The following is a 17,858-nucleotide window of genomic DNA, read 5'->3' as shown; positions in this document are numbered from 1 at the left end:
GTGGGTCTGCTGAATTGATGGTGAGCTTCCCTTACTTTTCCTAATACTTTATTGTAGTGGACAACCTTTTTAAGCATAGCAAGAATGATGTCACCACGAGGGGGAGTCAGCACACAATCTGTGTAATGGGATCCACCATATAATGGAACCAGAGCTGTCTTTAACAAGAACAATCACTAGAGGGAGCCCAGGGACATGGCATCCTAGGTAACAGGAAGATTGCAAACAGGAGTCGTACCAACCGGGTCAGAGCCGAGAGAGGGAGCGCAGTAAAAGGGAGGAGGCAGAGTCAGGGTCCAGAACAAGCCAGAGGTCGGTAACAGGAACAGCAAGCTGAAGGAGTGGGCACAGGGATGAGACAACAAGCAGAACAGGGGCATGGAAGGTAAGACAAAACGGAGAAGATGGGAGACAGGGAGGTCAGGTAGAACAGAGGTCAGGAAGGGTCGGGGGAGGTAATGAACAAAATCTAGAGCACTTACAGGAACAAGCCGAGTACACTGCAGAGCAGATCTATAACTGGCAGCATGATGATAGAGGGGACATCCTGATAACATGGTGAGCTCCTGAGAACTAGGCATGGAAGAAAAAGCTCTTCCCACTGGGAAATGAAGATAGCATGATCAGGTGACTGATACAGCTCTGCCACAGCAGAGTGCAACAGTATCTTGACAGCAAGTTTGTGCTTTATAAACAATGGCAAACTTTGTCTGTTTTCTTCATACAGTTTATAGTTTATTCCAACTTGTTAAGGTTGGGAAAGACAGCGATCTACCAAAATCAACCTTTACTGCTAACTTGTTGATTTAGAGGAAAGCAAAAAGTTTATCAGTGTAAAAATTCACTTGAATGAAAGGAGTTTGGAGTTTTCTAAACTGTCTTAAATTCTACAGGTTAAAAGGTAAAAACATAGCCAGGCTTTAATATAGCCTATACAGAAGGTCAACTTTCATACATATTTTAGTTAGAAAACATGAAAGCAATCTTATTTAGAAACATGATTCTAGGCCCAGAGTAGTACCGGTTGATGAATAGCAAGCTGTGATCTCTTACAACTAACACAACAATTTTAATCAATTTTAGATATTTCCACCGAGCTTTCGGAGCCTCACGGGCCTTATCATTTGTTCTTGCTATGCTGTTGCTGAGAAGTTTTTGTAATAACAATAATCTCATCATGTATTCTCAAGAGAAAAACATTTATTTATGTTATTGCATGTTTATTAAATGATACAATGTGCCTCCATAGTAGATGTTCACATAATATTTGTGGTGATAACAGGACCTGTTCACAAAATGAAATGTATTATTTTAGAGCTATAATTAACATGTCCCTATAGAAATGGTAGACCTCTCATGAGCTGACAGTGGAAATTAAACACTTCAATTTAATTGCCATTTAAAATTACAGTATTGTGAATTGGAGCCTCATATTATTATATTCTGCTTATATAATTACCTCTTGTTAAACATAATATGCATTTATAACTGCCATGCTCCCCATTGTTAACCATTATTTATCACTCAAGAAAGTGGAAACAATAAGAAACAGGCTCTGATCTCTACTAGGATGCAACGTACCATATTGTTAATTGAGTGGTACGTTAGAGAAATAATGAATAACATTTGTAGTATTTAAAGTCTTGTTTTAACTTGAGGTTAAAAGAGGTAGTGAACATCCAGAAATTTAGTCCACAACGTCAACTCCATCAGACTTACATAAAGTATTTGACTTCACTATAAACCCCAGTTCCTTTGCCTTGCTAGGGCATATTTATATTATAAAATAGTTTCTTCTTGATGGCCCAGAAGGAAGAACCGAACTGCAAAAATGGCTCCTGTCATAGTAGACTTTACCTATATATGTTTAAAGTGCACCAATCACCAGGATTTTCCTATATAACTTAAAGCCAGTGCTATACTGGCCATATCAAGCTAATTCTATACATACCTTTAGTTGTCAGCTAGGATTTATAGGTTTTGAAACACAAGCAAGTAAATTTTGTAAAATAAGCAGCTTTTTGAATGACAGCAGCTGCAACAGCTGATAGCTGGGAGGGTTTTCATAGGTGTCCCTTCCCCCTGTTATTGATGCTAATACTATTAAAACATTGATTTACTTTGTGACTAAAAGGACCTATGCTGATGTCATACTCATGTTACAAGAAGGGGCAGGGCCTTAGCCAACATAGCTGATACCAGGAAGCAACATTTTTCTGTTGCCTGAGGCCCAGCCCCTTCTCGTCACATGGTGTGACATCAGCACAGGTCCTTCTGGTCACAAAATAAATTGATTCCATGATAGAATTAGCATAAATAACAGGGGGAGGGTACAACTATTAAAACCCACCCAGCTATCAGCTGCAGCAGCTGCTGTCATTCAAAAAGTTGCTGATTTTACAAATGTTACTTGCTTGTGTTTTAAAACCTATATATCCTAGCTGACAACTAAAGGTATGTATAGAAGCAGTGTAGACAATTATGCTACTAAAAGGAAATGAGCTTATGTAGTAGGAAGGAGTTGGAGAGAAGGGAATGTTTTGTTTCAGATCAACATAGTGGCTAACATTAAGGCTGTTTTCAAACATTTGTGTTTTATGGGCCATATACCGATCGAGGTGCATAGACTGATTGTGGGGAATATATGAAGCTATTGAATTCAGTCCAGAAGACCTGTGGCCAGTATTTCCATGACTGATTGAATAAATGAAAACATGTGAAACAGGCCTTAAAGGGAGCCTGTCATGTGCAATATGCACCCAGAATCACTGCCAGTTCTGGGTGCAGATTGCTAATCCCTGCCAGTTAGTCCCTGTATTTAGTAGCATACATAAAGAGATCTTTAAGTAGAAAAAGTATTTCTATAGATCTTTCATGTTACAAACCGGCGCCGCCATAGCCGCAAGCAGCCTGCTGCGGTACCTGTTGCGCCCAGGCACCGTCTGCCGTTCTTGGCCGTGCCTCGGGTCGTCCAGTTGGCTGTTCCTTCCACCACGTCTAAGTGTGGAGAGGCGGCTAGTGCGCATGCGTGCGCCGATTTACCCCAGCCAGAGTTTAAGCCCGGTGTTTTGCCTAGTGAGCATGCTCAGCCTGTTTGTGTTATGTCTGAGACTAAGTCCTCAGTTCAGGCTACTGAGCATGCTCAAACTGATAGTCTGCTTTCTAAGCCTGTGGCTCAGGCTACTGAGCATGCTCAGGCACTTAGTGCATCAGAGGCTAGGTCTGGTAAGGACCTCACTTAGCATGTCTGTGAGGTGGCAGGCCCTGATAGGGCAGAGGGTGTCAGGTGTCCTGATGATGTGGCAACTCAGGACTGGCTCGGCAAGATTCGTGGCTCGGCACATCAGGGTCAGGCGCCGTGCTTCCCTCCTGCCGTTCCAGTCTTGCTATAGCAGCCCAGTGGCATTAACTGGGCTGCGGCTGCTGTGCTTCCTGTCTGATTGTGCCCCCTACGCACATGGACAACGCACCTGCTGCGCCACCTGTCTGATTGTGCCCCCTACGCACACGGACAATGCACCTGCTGCGCCACCTGTCCGATTTTGCCCCCTACGCACACGGACAACGCACCTGCTGCGCCACCTGTCCGGTTGTGCCCCCTACGCGCACGGACAGCGTACTCCAGGACCCCTGTGGAGTTAACAGGGTGTTCCTTATTTTCCTCGGCTTCCCGGTCAACGCTACTGGTGTACCCATCTGGCCTGACGTGTCCTACACACACGTGGCCAGTCTAGAGGTGGCCAGAAACGCTAATCGGAGGACCGCTCGGCCTGATGTGTCCTACACACGTGGCCGACAGGGCGCTTTCGTGACGGTCTTCCGGTCAACGCTACCTGGTTACCACCCGGCCTGACGTGTTTCCTGCACACGTGGTTGGTGTAGCGCTAGGTGCACCAAAACGCTAATCGGGTTGTCGTCCGGTCTGACGTGTCCCAACACACGTGACCGGTTCCCAGAGTTCCTGGGTTCTCTCAGAGCCATCCAGCTCTATAGTCTCCGCCTAACCCTCAGGTGCCAGCAGCTCCTTTGTCATCTGGAGCATGGTGGGCCCCGACTGGCGATTAGGATATATACCCCCTGGTCCTAATCTGCCGGTCCCCCCGTAACAGTAAGACTGCGCCAGGGTCTGGCTGGCATGGCGGAGATGGAGCAGCTACGTCAGTTCATGCTGCAGCTTGATGCCAGAGTGAGGTCTCTGGAGAAGTCTGCTCTTGCTGCTGATATGGATGATGTGGTGGCTAAAGCGGCTGCAATGGTGTCAGTCACCAAGCCTACTCCAACCCTCCCTCGCCTCTCGCTGCCCAACAAGTTTACGGGGAACAGCAAGGCATGTAGGGGATTCGTGAACCAGTGCTCAGTCCATCTAGAGCTGTTGGATGCACGGTATCCTACAGAGAGGTCGAAGGTGGGGTTTATCATCTCATTGCTCTCTGATAGAGCACTGGAGTGGGCTACACCATTGTGGGAGAGGAATGACCCCATAGTACAGGACTCTAAGGAGTTTTTGGAGTCCTTGTGAAAAGTGTTCCTGGGACCTCAGGTCACTCACGACTCGGCCCTACAGCTACTGACTTTGGAGCAGGGGCGTACCTCCTCAAGTCAATATGCTGTGAGTTTCAGGACACTTGCTGCAGAACTGGGGTGGTCAGAGAGGACTCTCATTCCACTGTTCTGGAGGGGATTAGCCTCGCACGTGAAGGACGCATTAGCGTCGCGTGAGGTACCAACTACCCTTGAGGGCCTCATGACTCTGGCTACCCGCATTGACCTGCGGACCTCCGAACGTCAGCTGGAGCGCAGGTCAGAGGGTCGTTCAGCCACTGTAGTGGTCTCTCCTACTGCACCTCCCTTAGAGGACATCTCTGTTCCTATGGACATCTCTAGGGTTGGTATTGCTAGGTCTTCGAGTCGCAAGGGCATTTCCTGTTTCACTTGTGGGCAGTATGGTCATTATGCCAACCGTTGCCCAAAGCGTCAGGAGAAGCGACCACGATTGGTGACCATAGCTGGAAGTAGACTGGACTCTGCGTCATCCATTAGGGTGACGTTTCCCGCGTCCATTTCCTTTAAGGGGTCAAAATTGTCCACAAGGGCAAGTGTGGACACAGGTGCTGGGGATAGTTTCATCACCTTCTCTTTTGCCCGGCGGCATGCCATCCCGCTGGTGCAAATGCCAAGGCCAGTGAGAGTCCGTGTGGTGGATGGGTCCTTGTTGCCCAAGGTAATTCACCAGCGGACAGTGCCGATTACCCTTGCCATGTCATCTGGGCATAGGGAGACCATTTCATTTCTGGTTCTCCCTAAGGGTGCAGATGATATTCTGCTAGGTATTCCTTGGTTGAAGCGGCATTCCCCACATATCGACTGGTCGTCTGGGGTGATTACGCGGTGGAGCAAGTCTTGTAGCTCCCACTGCATGTCTCCATCTTCCGCCCGTCGCTCAGTGGTATCTGTGGCAACTATAGACCATTCGAGTGGGAGGGCCGCTAGAGGGGGGGGTACTGTTACAAACCGGCGCCGCCATAGCCACAAGCAGCCTGCTGCGGTTCCTGTTGCGCCCAGGCGCCATCTGCCGTTCTTGGCCGTGCCTCGGGTCGTCCAGTTGGCTGTTCCTTCCACCACATCTAAGTGTGGAGAGGCGGCTAGTGCGCATGTGTGCGCCGATTTACCCCAGCCAGAGTTTAAGCCCGGTGTTTTGCCTAGTGAGCATGCTCAGCCTGTTTGTGTTATGTCTGAGACTAAGTCCTCAGTTCAGGCTACTGAGCATGCTCAAACTGATAGTCTGCTTTCTAAGCCTGTGGCTCAGGCTACTGAGCATGCTCAGGCACTTAGTGCATCAGAGGCTAGGTCCGGTAAGGACCTCACTGAGCATGTCCGTGAGGTGGCAGGCCCTGATAGGGCAGAGGGTGTCAGGTGTCCTGATGACGTGGCAACTCCGGACTGGCTCGCAGATGCCAGCCCCTATGATCTGGCACCTCAGTATTGGTCGTCAGACAATGACTGGTGAAGTGTTTGGGGCGTGGCTGCCATGAGGTCATCAATGACGTGGCGGTTCCGGATAGGTCGCATGTGACGTCACTGATTACATAGCACTCTGCTATTGGACCTTGGTGGTTCCACCCTGGGTTTGGGGCGGACCCAGGTTATAAAAGGGGCTGGAGACAACATGGAGGTGTGCAGTCTTCACTTTTGCTCAGTCAGAGCACACCTCCATGTTAGAGCCTCATTGCGGCATAAGCCTATGTTGGGAAGCGGTAGGTAGGGTTAGGCGAACGGTGCCTGTCACGCCAAGATTCGTGGCTCGGCACATCAGGGTCAGGCGCCGTGCTTCCCTCCTGCCGTTCCAGTCTTGCTATAGCAGCCCAGTGGCGTTAACTGGGCTGCGGCTGCTGTGCTTCCTGTCCGATTGTGCCCCCTACGCACATGGACAACGCACCTGCTGCACCACCTGTCTGATTGTGCCCCCTACGCACACGGACAACGCACCTGCTGCGCCACCTGTCCGATTGTGCCCCCCACGCACACGGACAACGCACCTGCTGCGCCACCTGTCCGGTTGTGCCCCCTACGCGCACGGACAGCGTACTCCAGGACCCCTGTGGAGTTAACAGGGTGTTCCTTATTTTCCTCGGCTTCCCTGTCAACGCTACTGGTGTACCCATCTGGCCTGACGTGTCCTTCACACACGTGGCCAGTCGAAAGGTGGCCAGAAACGCTAATCGGAGGACCGCTCGGCCTGACGTGTCCTACACACGTGGCTGACAGGGCGCTTTCGTGGCGGTCTTCCGGTCAACGCTACCTGGTTACCACCCGGCCTGACATGTTTCCTGCACACGTGGTTGGTGTAGCGCTAGGTGCACCAAAACGCTAATCGGGTTGTCGTCCGGTCTGACGTGTCCCAACACACGTGACCGGTTCCCAGAGTTCCTGGGTTATCTCAGAGCCATCCAGCTCTATAGTCTCCGCCTAACCCTCAGGTGCCAGCAGCTCCTTTGTCATCTGGAGCACGGTGGGCCCCGACTGGCGATTAGGATATATACCCCCTGGTCCTAATCTGCCGGTCCCCCCGTAACATTTCATGATATGTTAATGAGTACAGGGACTAGTCCCAAGGGCTTTAGGTTATGCGGTCACTCCGCTCTTTTAGCATGGAAGCATATGCTAACATTCTATTCAATGCAGCATCACCAGTGGTGACACACGTACCTGTGTCTGCTGTCTCCGCTGTTCAGAAGTCCCTGGCACTTCCAGTCATGCGCAGTATGAAGTCAGGTGTACGCGTCCCAGTTTCAGAGAGGTCTAGTCCGCATGAAGTGCGAGGACCTAAGGTCAGCAGTGTGCAGGTACATGCATCACTGCTGATGACACTGAAATGATTACCATGTGGGCATGCTGCCATGCTAAGAGGGTGGAATGAGTGCAGGAACTAATGCCCTTGTGACTTGTCTCAGCGCTCATTAGCATCTCATAAAAGATCTTTGGAAATACTTTTTTCTAGAGACACCTTTATGTATGCTACTTGAAACAGGGACGGTTAGGCAGGGATTAGCAATATGCACCCAGAACTGCTCAAGGTTAAAGGGGGGAATATTGCACCTGACAGGTTCCCTTTAAGGAGACGTTTACTAGTAACAGAAAGGCTAAAATAAAGCAAAAGCAGCATAAAAGAACAGTTTATGATGGAAGTTCTTATGACACCAGCTATGTTCCAAATTCAAAAAGTGTGCAACATCCTACAAGGAATTTTAAGAGATAGGTCAATGATGGGAATAAAGTTTTGTACAAAGCCAATGTTTCGGTGTTTGCTACATGTCTATATAAAATCCTTTTTTAAATCCATCAAATGCTGTTTCTCTAACTAAAATCTTTTACTGATTTGCTTGCCATGATTCCCTAAATGCAGCCTTGAATGTGGGTGGTATAAAATGCTAGTAGTATTTCTTGAATGTTGTTTTCGAAAGCTTTATTTTCCTTTGACATAATCTCTAAGGAGCTGATGTTCAATAAAAAAAAAGTATTTCCCTGCAAAATCCCTCTCAGCAGATCAAAAATGTGCTGCTCACTAAAGGATAATACCTTTAATTAAGGATAATTGATTGATTCATTTATTCCATCCATTATCAATTAACAATAATGAATTAAACTCTTTTCTTGCAACACTCAGGCATTTCAGTGATTCATTTAATGCAGTGAATGTTTTTAATTACAGCACGGTTGTAGATTTTCTACCCATAATATTGAAATATCATTGCTTAAGGATAATATATTACTTTAATATTCTATACATGAACTTTAGCGGAGTTTACTTAGTTTTGTGATGATACCAAACTGGTTGGTAAAATACATGAAGAAAACCCTTATACTGTATATCAGGAATTTGATAGTATGTCATGCCCAAATTAACCAAATATGGTTTTGAGATGCCAGTTAAACCAAAATGTAATGCTAACTACCTGGTGTTACTTTTATTTTTCAAAAAGACAGATATAAACAAATATTATAAGATTTTTAGACCTGACTGAATTTCTTAAAGCATCTGGATTAAAATACCAAGAGCAAAACAACAAACCCGTGGTCCACCTAAAGGCTTTTATTAATCTTTTTATTACATGGACCCACAATTACACAGTAATTACAGTATTTTATGCTCCTAAGACCTGTGTTCAACTGTGGTGTCTTCTACAGCGCCTCCACTGGAGATACAAATTATTACACCATTCCTGCTAAAAGCTATTGGCTGTACAAGTCATGTAAAGGCACACTTGATCCCACCAAAAAATAGAGATGCTCTGTGTAGCTACTCTCCATTGTAGCTTATAAATGTGGATCCTCTAAAATAAAACAGATTGTCCTAAAAGAGTATTAAGAATTAGTTTCTATCATATTTTCATGAAAGTTAAGATCCCTTTTTAATTCCCAAATATTTTAAGTAAATTTATAAATAATGATGAGCCAGCTGTGACGAACTACCACTAGGTGTCACCAGAAGAAACTAGTGATGAAGAAGTTAAACAAACCGGAGGTCAGGAGCCAGGAGGTAACGTATGAAACACAGGGGTGAAGCAGAGCCAAGGTGAGAGCACAAGCCAAAGGTCAGTCCTCGGGGAACAACGACAGAGCCAGGGACACAGGAAGTGAGGGATAACAACAGGTCTGGGGTAGGAGGACAAGTTCAAAGCACATACGGCAGCCAGTACACTTACTGCAGGTAGGAACTATGACTTCGGCTACCTAATAAAGCAGAGCAATCACTCGGAATGAGGCCCCTGGAAATAGCTCCCTACCAACACCAGCGCAAGAACCGAGGACAGGAACCGCTCATCTACCAGTGCAAAATACAAAACAGAATATCGGCTCTGCTGAAGAGCAGAGCACCACAGATAAGAACCATGACACCAGCACTACAATTCTTGGGTGGTCGGTGCTCTTAACAACCAGTTGAATGCTCGGATGGGCGCAACTCGAGTGTCAGGTCTCCGTAAGGAGAATAGTCTTCCTCCATGTTCCCCACATAGCTTCTCATATGCCAGATCAGTTTCCCACACTTTGCACTGACGAAGGGCAATCACCCCGACACACCTTGTCTGCAAATTGGGATTCTGATCTGGCATATATCCTAGGTCATATGAAAAGGCTTGTTAAAAGGCCACTTTTGACTTTTAAGATTGCTACTTCCAATAGGTGGCGCTAGAGTTTGTCTCCTTTCCTGGAGAGACAATTTGAATAATTCTCAGAGGGGCATGGCAGCTATAAGTCCCCTCACCACTGACAGCCAGACTGGTATTTCAGGTCTCCGTAAGGAGAATAGTCTTTCCTCGTGGTCCCCACATAGCTTCTCATATGCCAGATCAGTTACCCACAATTTGCACTGATGAGGGGCAATCACCACGAAACAACTTGTCTGCAAATTGGGATTCTGATCCGGCTTAGATTCTAAGTCATATGAAAAGGCTTGTTAAAAGGCCACTTTTGACTTTTAGAATTGCTACTTCCAATAGGTGGCGCTAGAGTTTTTCTCCTTTCCTGGAGAGACAATTCGAGTGCCCAATTAACATGGAAGTCAATGGTGATGTTGAGCATTTTTTCAGATTTCCCTAGAAAACTTCTTGAGTTCCCTATTGATTTTCATTATACTAGGGCACTCAAGTTGCACCAATCTGAGCAATCAACTGGTCGCTACAAGTACAGGGTACCGAGCACCCAAACATGGTAGGGCTCCCTTATCACTATTTATAAATGGTTTATATTCAATTAACTTATAATATTGTAAAAGAAAAAAAAGAAAACTTGTTCCTGCCTCTGTATCTTACAGGAAAAAGGAAAACATACTAAGATGAAGTTCCCCCTGAAAAATTCTATTAAAGGTCTTTAAGCACAACTCATACCCTCTGGCTTTAAAATTGTGTCTGCCAGATAAACCATATCTTCAATCACTGGAATAAACAGCAAACACTGGTAAAAATGTCAAATGGTGCTGTCAAACCAAGTGAACAAGTCACATATTAACCTACTCTTAAAGGGGAGAATCTTTGACTGGTGGAGATTTTTCTTACTCTTTCTGTTTCTCAATATAATAAATGACCATTTTGTATCAAATCTATTCTTTTATGGTGCAGTGATGTAGAAATATTTAACACTTTGCTTTCTTGAAGTGTCAAGGAGACAAACGTGTTACCATTGAAAATCCAAGGTTCTAATTTATAACATGTGACATTGTCTCAGTAAACATCTATTATTGCCGAGCTTCAGTTCTGAAATCTCTAGAGAAAAATAGAACGCGTCTCTTTCTGTCTGTAGCACAAATAGCGAATTATGATGCTAGAAACAAGGTCTGTTTGAAAAAGTAGCAATCAGGCACGTTGTGATTTTTTTGTGAAATTTGTAGAAATTCGGATTCTTTATATACAAAGTAGGATACATTTGGAAGTTAGGCCCAGTGTATGGCTATATCAAAGCTGTTTGTGAATTTTGATAATCTTATTTTCATATTCATGATCCCACTATATTTAGATGAGAAGAAGAGTTTCTGCTGCTGAGAACCCTTGATGTAAGCTAACATCACCAATGGCCCACTAAGTATATGATCACATTTATTTTTTTTGCTGTGAAACATTATACAGTGCTTTAAAGGCAATCTGTCGGCAGGTTTTTGTTATGGAATTTAGGAGCATGATGTAGGGGTTGGGAGCCTGATTCCAGCAATATATCATGTTTTGGACTACTTGATACAGTTTTGATAAAATAACTGTTTTAGCTGCTGTAGATGTAGCAGTACTATGAATGCTGAGCAGTTTATAACCCACCCACACCTCTGATTGGCAGTGTCCTGTGTACACTGTAGATTGTCAGCAAGTTGCCAATCAGTTGTGGGGCACAGACAAATCACAGCTGGTATTAACCTCTTATATTACTCCTATTGCTACCGAACCAGTGAAATCGGGATGAGATGGGTAAAGCCCAGAATTGTCACATCTAATAGATGTGACAATTTATGGCAGCTGTGGGCTGGTATTTTCAGGCTGTGGGCCAATATGCATGGTACCTCCAATCCTGATAATACCATCCCCAACTTGCCTGCTTTACTGTGGCTGAATATCAAAAATAGGTGGGATTCTACATCTTTTTTTTCCTTTTTATTTTGATATCCAGTCACGGTAAACCTCACAGATGGGGGCTGCAGCCTGATACTGTAGTTTTACCTGAGCTGGCTATCAAAATGGCGGTAGCCCATGTTATTTTTATAAATTATTTATTTTTACACTGTTATACCAATCCCAGACACTGGCACAGATGGTGGGAAGGGGAAGCAGTGAATATTCATGAACCTTAATTAGAAGGCATGGAAGATCGTCTGATGGCAGCATGATCCTCCGGGACAAACCAAGCAATCACAGTATGTACAACTATGCTGCTCTTACTAGCATTTAACTTCCATTTGTAACTCGTTTTTTTACAGTGATATCCCTGGCCAATCGCAGTCATGTCAATACTTGGTAATACGGGGGGAACTGGTGGATTAGGATGAAGGTAGCAACTCTCCCAGTCACCAGTCAGGGTCCACCGTGCAGTGATGGGAAACTGCTGCTGGCAACCTGAAGATCAGGCAGATCATACAGAGCTAGGTGGCTCCGAAATAAGATAAGCCTCACCCAAGTTAAAAGTAACTTGGACCAGGACTATTGTGAACTCTGTTAACGCCACAGGGCCCACACACCCAAACCAGGACCTCTCCTGTTAACACCATAAAGAGTCCTGGGGGTAACTGCCTGTGCTAGTGTGGGACAGTAGGCGCAGTAGATGCAGCCCAGTTAACACCATTGGACTGCTACAACAAGACTGGAATGGTAGGAGGGGAAGCGGAATGACTATGTCTATCGTGCATCATGGCAGATCTTGGCATGATGGGCACCGGACGCCTAACCCTACCTACCGCATCCGGTACTAAGGATCTAAGGCTACAATGCTCTGTGAGCAAACGTGTCCATGTGTGACGACTGCACTCTCCAGGACCTTTTAATACCTAAGGTCTGCCCCAAACATCATGTCACACAAGATGGCACCGACAGTAGCCAATGGCGGAGTGCCACATCATCAGTGACGTCACCAGCGGCCTATCTGGACCCGCCATGTCACTGATGACACAACTGCAGCACCGCCCCAAACACCCTACCAGTCATCATCAGAAGACCAATGATGGGTTGTCAGGTCATAGGGGTAGGCTTCTGCGAGTCAGTCCGGAGTGGCCACATCATCAGGGCACCTATCAGGCCCTGCCACATCACAGACATGGCCAGTGAAGTCCTCACCGGACTTAGGCTAAGATACTGCACTAAGTGTGTGAGCATGCTCAGTAGCCTGAACTGGAGACTTAGCTTCAGGAATGGAACTAACAGGCTGAGCATGCTCACTAGGCGAAGCACTGGGCATAGGCTCTGGCTGGGGTAAACCGGCACACACATACGCACTAGCTGCGACTCAACACTTAGGCATGGAGGAATAGGCAGCCAGCTGGACGACCCGAGGCATGGACAAAAATGGAAGCCGACACCTGGGCGTAACAGGAACCGCAGCAGGCTGCTTGCGGCTACGGCGGTACCAATTTGTAACACTTGGTATGACTGCAATGGCTCTGGGACTTGCCAAACCCTAAAAGTTGCTGATTGACTGCTCTGCAACCTTTCAACAAGCTTTATTTGGGTGACAATCCCGAACAGGAACTGGACATACAGTTAAATTCTGTGTTTGGGGTTCAGCACTGAACACAAGGTGTTATTTACGGACACAAAACTTTACAATTTATGTTAGCTCATCCCTAATCACTGTCAATAAATAGCCATTAATGATAGGCGAATGTGCTTTCCATTGCTTGATACTCGATCGAGCATCAAGGTGCTTGGATACTCATGGTGCTCGGCTAAGTATCGCAGGTGCTTTATACCATTTGTGAAACATATACCATTTATGAAACAATGAACACAAAACACAGGCTTGCTTCACTGAATGATGAGAGCTGGCACCCCAGTGAGAGTGATTCACTGTCTCTGAATGGCTCTCACTGGGAGTTAAAACAACGTTTTTAGATGTAGTGTGTGGTGAAAAAAAACGCCTTTTCTCTCCAAGAAATGCTTTATTTATGGTTGGCTGTATGTGGGGAAAGAGATGAACTTTCCTAGGTTTGACTTCCATTATAATCGTTAGTTCTACCCAAGTAATGAGCACTCGGCATTGTACTGCTAGCCCACAACTAATGACCACAGACACACACATTTGTTGTAATTATTTTCTGGTAAAGTATCATGAAATTTTGTTTTTCCATTTCAAAGCTGGGCAGGTAATTTTACAACACTCATCTTAGGGTATGGAAATTTAAAAAGAACCGGTCACCAATCTTTCACGTAGGAATCAAATCTACCACCTTTCTCAATGCCACTGCTGTATTCTAGAAAGTTGTATATTATGACCTGACCCCCTTCTCCTGTTAATCCCCAAAAATCTTTTTGAATAGCTCTCGCACTGTATGCAGATCTGGATGGTCTGGTTCAATTGATTTAATTGTAGAGGCTCCAACTGTGATTGACATGGCTTATGTGTCCTGCATTATCCAAATAACCAAACAAAATCTCACACGTACAATTTCGGGCAGCATGGAGAAAAACAATATAGAAAAGAAATCTAGGAAAAATCCAGAGAAAATCCAGCCGTTCAAAAAAGGATAGGCTTTTATTGTATAAAAACATCACAAATACAAAAGACAGATGGGTAGTAAAAATATACCTAAATTCAGTTATCATGTTTCAAATCTGCATGACTCTAAATCATTAGGATATGATTAAGAGGCGTGTAGCCTTGAAACACGTAAACCGCATTGGGGTATATTTTTACTACATTGGAAAACTAAAACCTTTCTCAGCGGTTTCTTCTGGAGGTATAACTTCCGCTCCAAACTGACCATTTGTCAAACAAACAGACATCCTTATAACATATGAGATACATCCATGGGTGGAGGCATGTGTAAAGCCAGACATGCCCTAATACTGTATGTGTTGTAATACTACAGGTACGAGAGTCACCATCTTACATACCTTCCCTTTTGGCCTAAAGCTGTAGTGCTTGGCAGTAGAGATGAGTGGACCCATGGAAGTTCAGGTTTGTCGGGTTCAGCAGGAATTTAAATAAAGTTCAGTTTGGAAGCAGACTTGACCTTAGCCCCATTTGAAGTCACTGTTTAGGCTGCTTAGCTTTCCTTTGACATGCAGCCATCCATAAAGAGAGCATTTCTGGGGAGGGCAAGGTTTATTTTATTTTTTTTTTGTACACACCACATCTGATAATGCTGGTTTTACCCCCAGTGAGAGCCATTCAGAAACTTCAAGCACAGAGTGTATCTGAGCACACTGATGCTCAATCAAGTTGTTAGCCTACATAAAGAACCCGAACTCTGAACTCAAACATTGATTTTTTTTTTTTGTAAAGTCCATGTTTTGTACCAACACAGAACTTTACAGTTCCGGATTGATCATTTCTATTTGGCACCTTTCACTACCTGACCAGAGTGTCTTCTTAGTCAACTTTTAGCTTCAGCCCCTGAGACATAGACTATCCTTGTCACCAAACTCTTTTTAGTAACTGCTGCAATCTCTGATTTAGTCATTATATCTAATAGGTAAGTACATTTGTCAGATCTTTACCTTCGTGACCACTTCCAATGGTTAATATGGTAGTGAGATTCACTTACGCTCAAATCTACCATCTGATCTGATGCTGGATTATCAGATACGCTATAGGGGCTATTGTCTGGATCCTTCAGCCTTGCGCTGATAGAAATGTTGCCATTTCTAGATCCTTTGTATCCTCTTTTTGCACATCTACTATGGCCTCTTTTTCCGGGTCATCTTTGACTGCTTCTGTTGGCAAATTTTCTTATTACAGTCTCCTGATAGAGACCAGTCTGTCACTTCATCTCTACTTCAGAGGGCTTGGACAGTTCAGAGTTTTTATCATAGATGAATTCGTAATTGGGTCCTTAATGACCTCGGCAAAGAAGACAAATTGTTTATCAGGTGGATCACACTTTTCTTCCTCTGGACCCTGGCCTGAAAAAGTTCACTAACTTATACCAACTTGACGAATTGTTCCTCATTCTTCAGTCTTTCCAGTCTTAACTGCTCTACGTCCTCCAGGTATGCAATATGATATTCTGAAAGAACCCATACATTTCCAATACATTTCCTCTTTCCTTCATTTACAAAAGAAACCTTACCATCTTGAAGGGGTATTTTGGCTTTATTATTTCTTTCAATGCTCCCTCTTACAACTCTGGCTTTATCCATAAACTCCGGGATAACTTTTCTATTATTCCCAATACTTTTCCTGACAATTTTTTTGGGCACCTGAATGAAAATTCCACAAATTTCAATAAACTTCGAGCTCTCTTAACAGTTTCCGCACTTTGTCTATAAATTCTAAATGCTCCTATATCTTCCTTGAATTTGAGATCCGTGACACCCAGAAATTTCTTGACTTGCTTAACGTTATTTCTGAGTGTAAGTACTGTAAGCCCTATTAAGTCTTTTCTTACTACAACCTTTCCTGATGCATTGCGTTCAGCTGCTTCACACGCACAGCACTGCATCACTCCACCAGGTTTGCAAAATCTTTTATTTAGCTTATGACAGTTTTTAGAAGATGACAGCGATCCTATTATTCCACAGGAAGACAAGTTGAAACTCGTATAGCCATGGATCTTTTATTCTTAATAACGAAAATGTTTGGTCTATAAATAGGGAAAATATGTTTCATCGCTCATTTTCTGTTATACCAACAAATAGAATTAATTGAAAAGGTATTTTGCATTATAATTACATGATGTATAAAAAGCTTGGTTTTAATCGGGGACTGTTTCATTTTTATTTATTTCTTTAATAACGTTTTTACATGTGTTATTGAAAAGTGTAAAATGACAGCAAAATATTTCTACAATAATGACTGGGACTGAGTTAAGTTCTTTGAACGAACAGGAAAATCTTTGAACTTGAAATAACTATTATCACTGAGCACAGGCAGCAAATGTTCCATTCTACATTTTCTGCATAGGAAATAACAAAGTAAGGAGCACAACATGTCTTTCATGTACCCTGAGTACGTACAAGTATATGCAAATAAATAGGCAAATGAATAGTCAAACAGACCAACGGAAAGATAGATATAAAAAAATTAGTTTAATGGAACAGCATAAAAAATATTTAAAAGGATGCATAGCTTCCAAAACATGTAAACAAACTATCCTCAACACAAGGTAGATAGGCAAAAAATGATGAAGACAGCACTACATAGATAGAAAAAAAGAAAGACCTTTATTGACCCACAAATACAGGTCTATCTTATTTGATATTTATGAAATGCTGCCTTCATCATTTTTTGCCTGTTTAACAATAATGGAATTTTAGCCTTGAAGGCCTTGCACCTACAGCTTTAGGCCCCCTTCACATGTCAGTGATTCTGGTACATATGTTGCAGTTTTTATATGCACCAGAATCATGGACATACGCACATCCATTAAAATCAATGGGTCTGCGCACATATTAGTGATTTCTCACTGACGTGTCTCCATGTGGCTCACACGCGTGTCTGTATGTTCCGCATGGGGACATATACATTTTTCTCCAGCATCACTAATATCCCATGGATCTGTGAAACACATGCCAGAAAAAACACGCACATTTAAAATAAAAAGCTTTTTAAACTCACCCGTCTCCAGCCGCGCTGTCTCCGGCTGCTGCTATCTCCTGCTTCCAGGCCGGCTAATTATGCTCATGCATATGCACTGCAAAGCCAACCGAGAAGCAGCAGCAGTGGGGAAACAGTGGCAGCCAGATACAGCATTGCAGGAAATATCAGCACCACGGACAGCAGGAGCATGGACAGGTGAGTATAAGTGCCTGATCTCCGTGTATTACCACAGCTAGCACACGGAGATTACATGTGTGCCAAAATTATAGCACATGGAGGGACATACGCACCTTTATGAAGGTGGAAGTAAGTAGTGCTACTTTATTATATTTTTTTGATAGATAGATAGACAGGCAGACAGATAGATAAATAAAAAATAAATAATGAAAGCAGTATGATCCAAAAGTGGGTGTTAAGCTTGCAAGTCTATTGCCAAACCTCAGTACAGAAAACAAATGAGTTATCTATCAATTAGGCTAAAAAAGTTCAATAATTCTGCACTTTATTTTTGGAGTGCTTCTTCATTTGGTTTTGATAGATAGAAACAAAATAACAATAATTTGTACACTTGCATGTTGATTAACATGTGGTCAAATCTTTACAAAAAATATGCTGTACTATATGCAGAC

General features: G+C 44.0%; 1 pseudogene; it reads right to left on the bottom strand.

Moving 5' to 3' along the window:
• Window positions 1-15,064: 15,064 nt before the first annotated feature.
• Window positions 15,065-16,132, bottom strand: LOC142283425 (RNA-binding protein FXR1 pseudogene; annotated as a pseudogene).
• Window positions 16,133-17,858: the final 1,726 nt, after the last annotated feature.

Source organism: Anomaloglossus baeobatrachus, unplaced genomic scaffold (genome assembly GCF_048569485.1).
Source record: "Anomaloglossus baeobatrachus isolate aAnoBae1 unplaced genomic scaffold, aAnoBae1.hap1 Scaffold_5374, whole genome shotgun sequence".
Classification (NCBI taxonomy): Eukaryota; Metazoa; Chordata; class Amphibia; order Anura; family Aromobatidae; genus Anomaloglossus; species Anomaloglossus baeobatrachus.
Note: the sequence above shows the minus strand (reverse complement) of the source record. Positions and strands in the feature narration are given on the sequence as shown.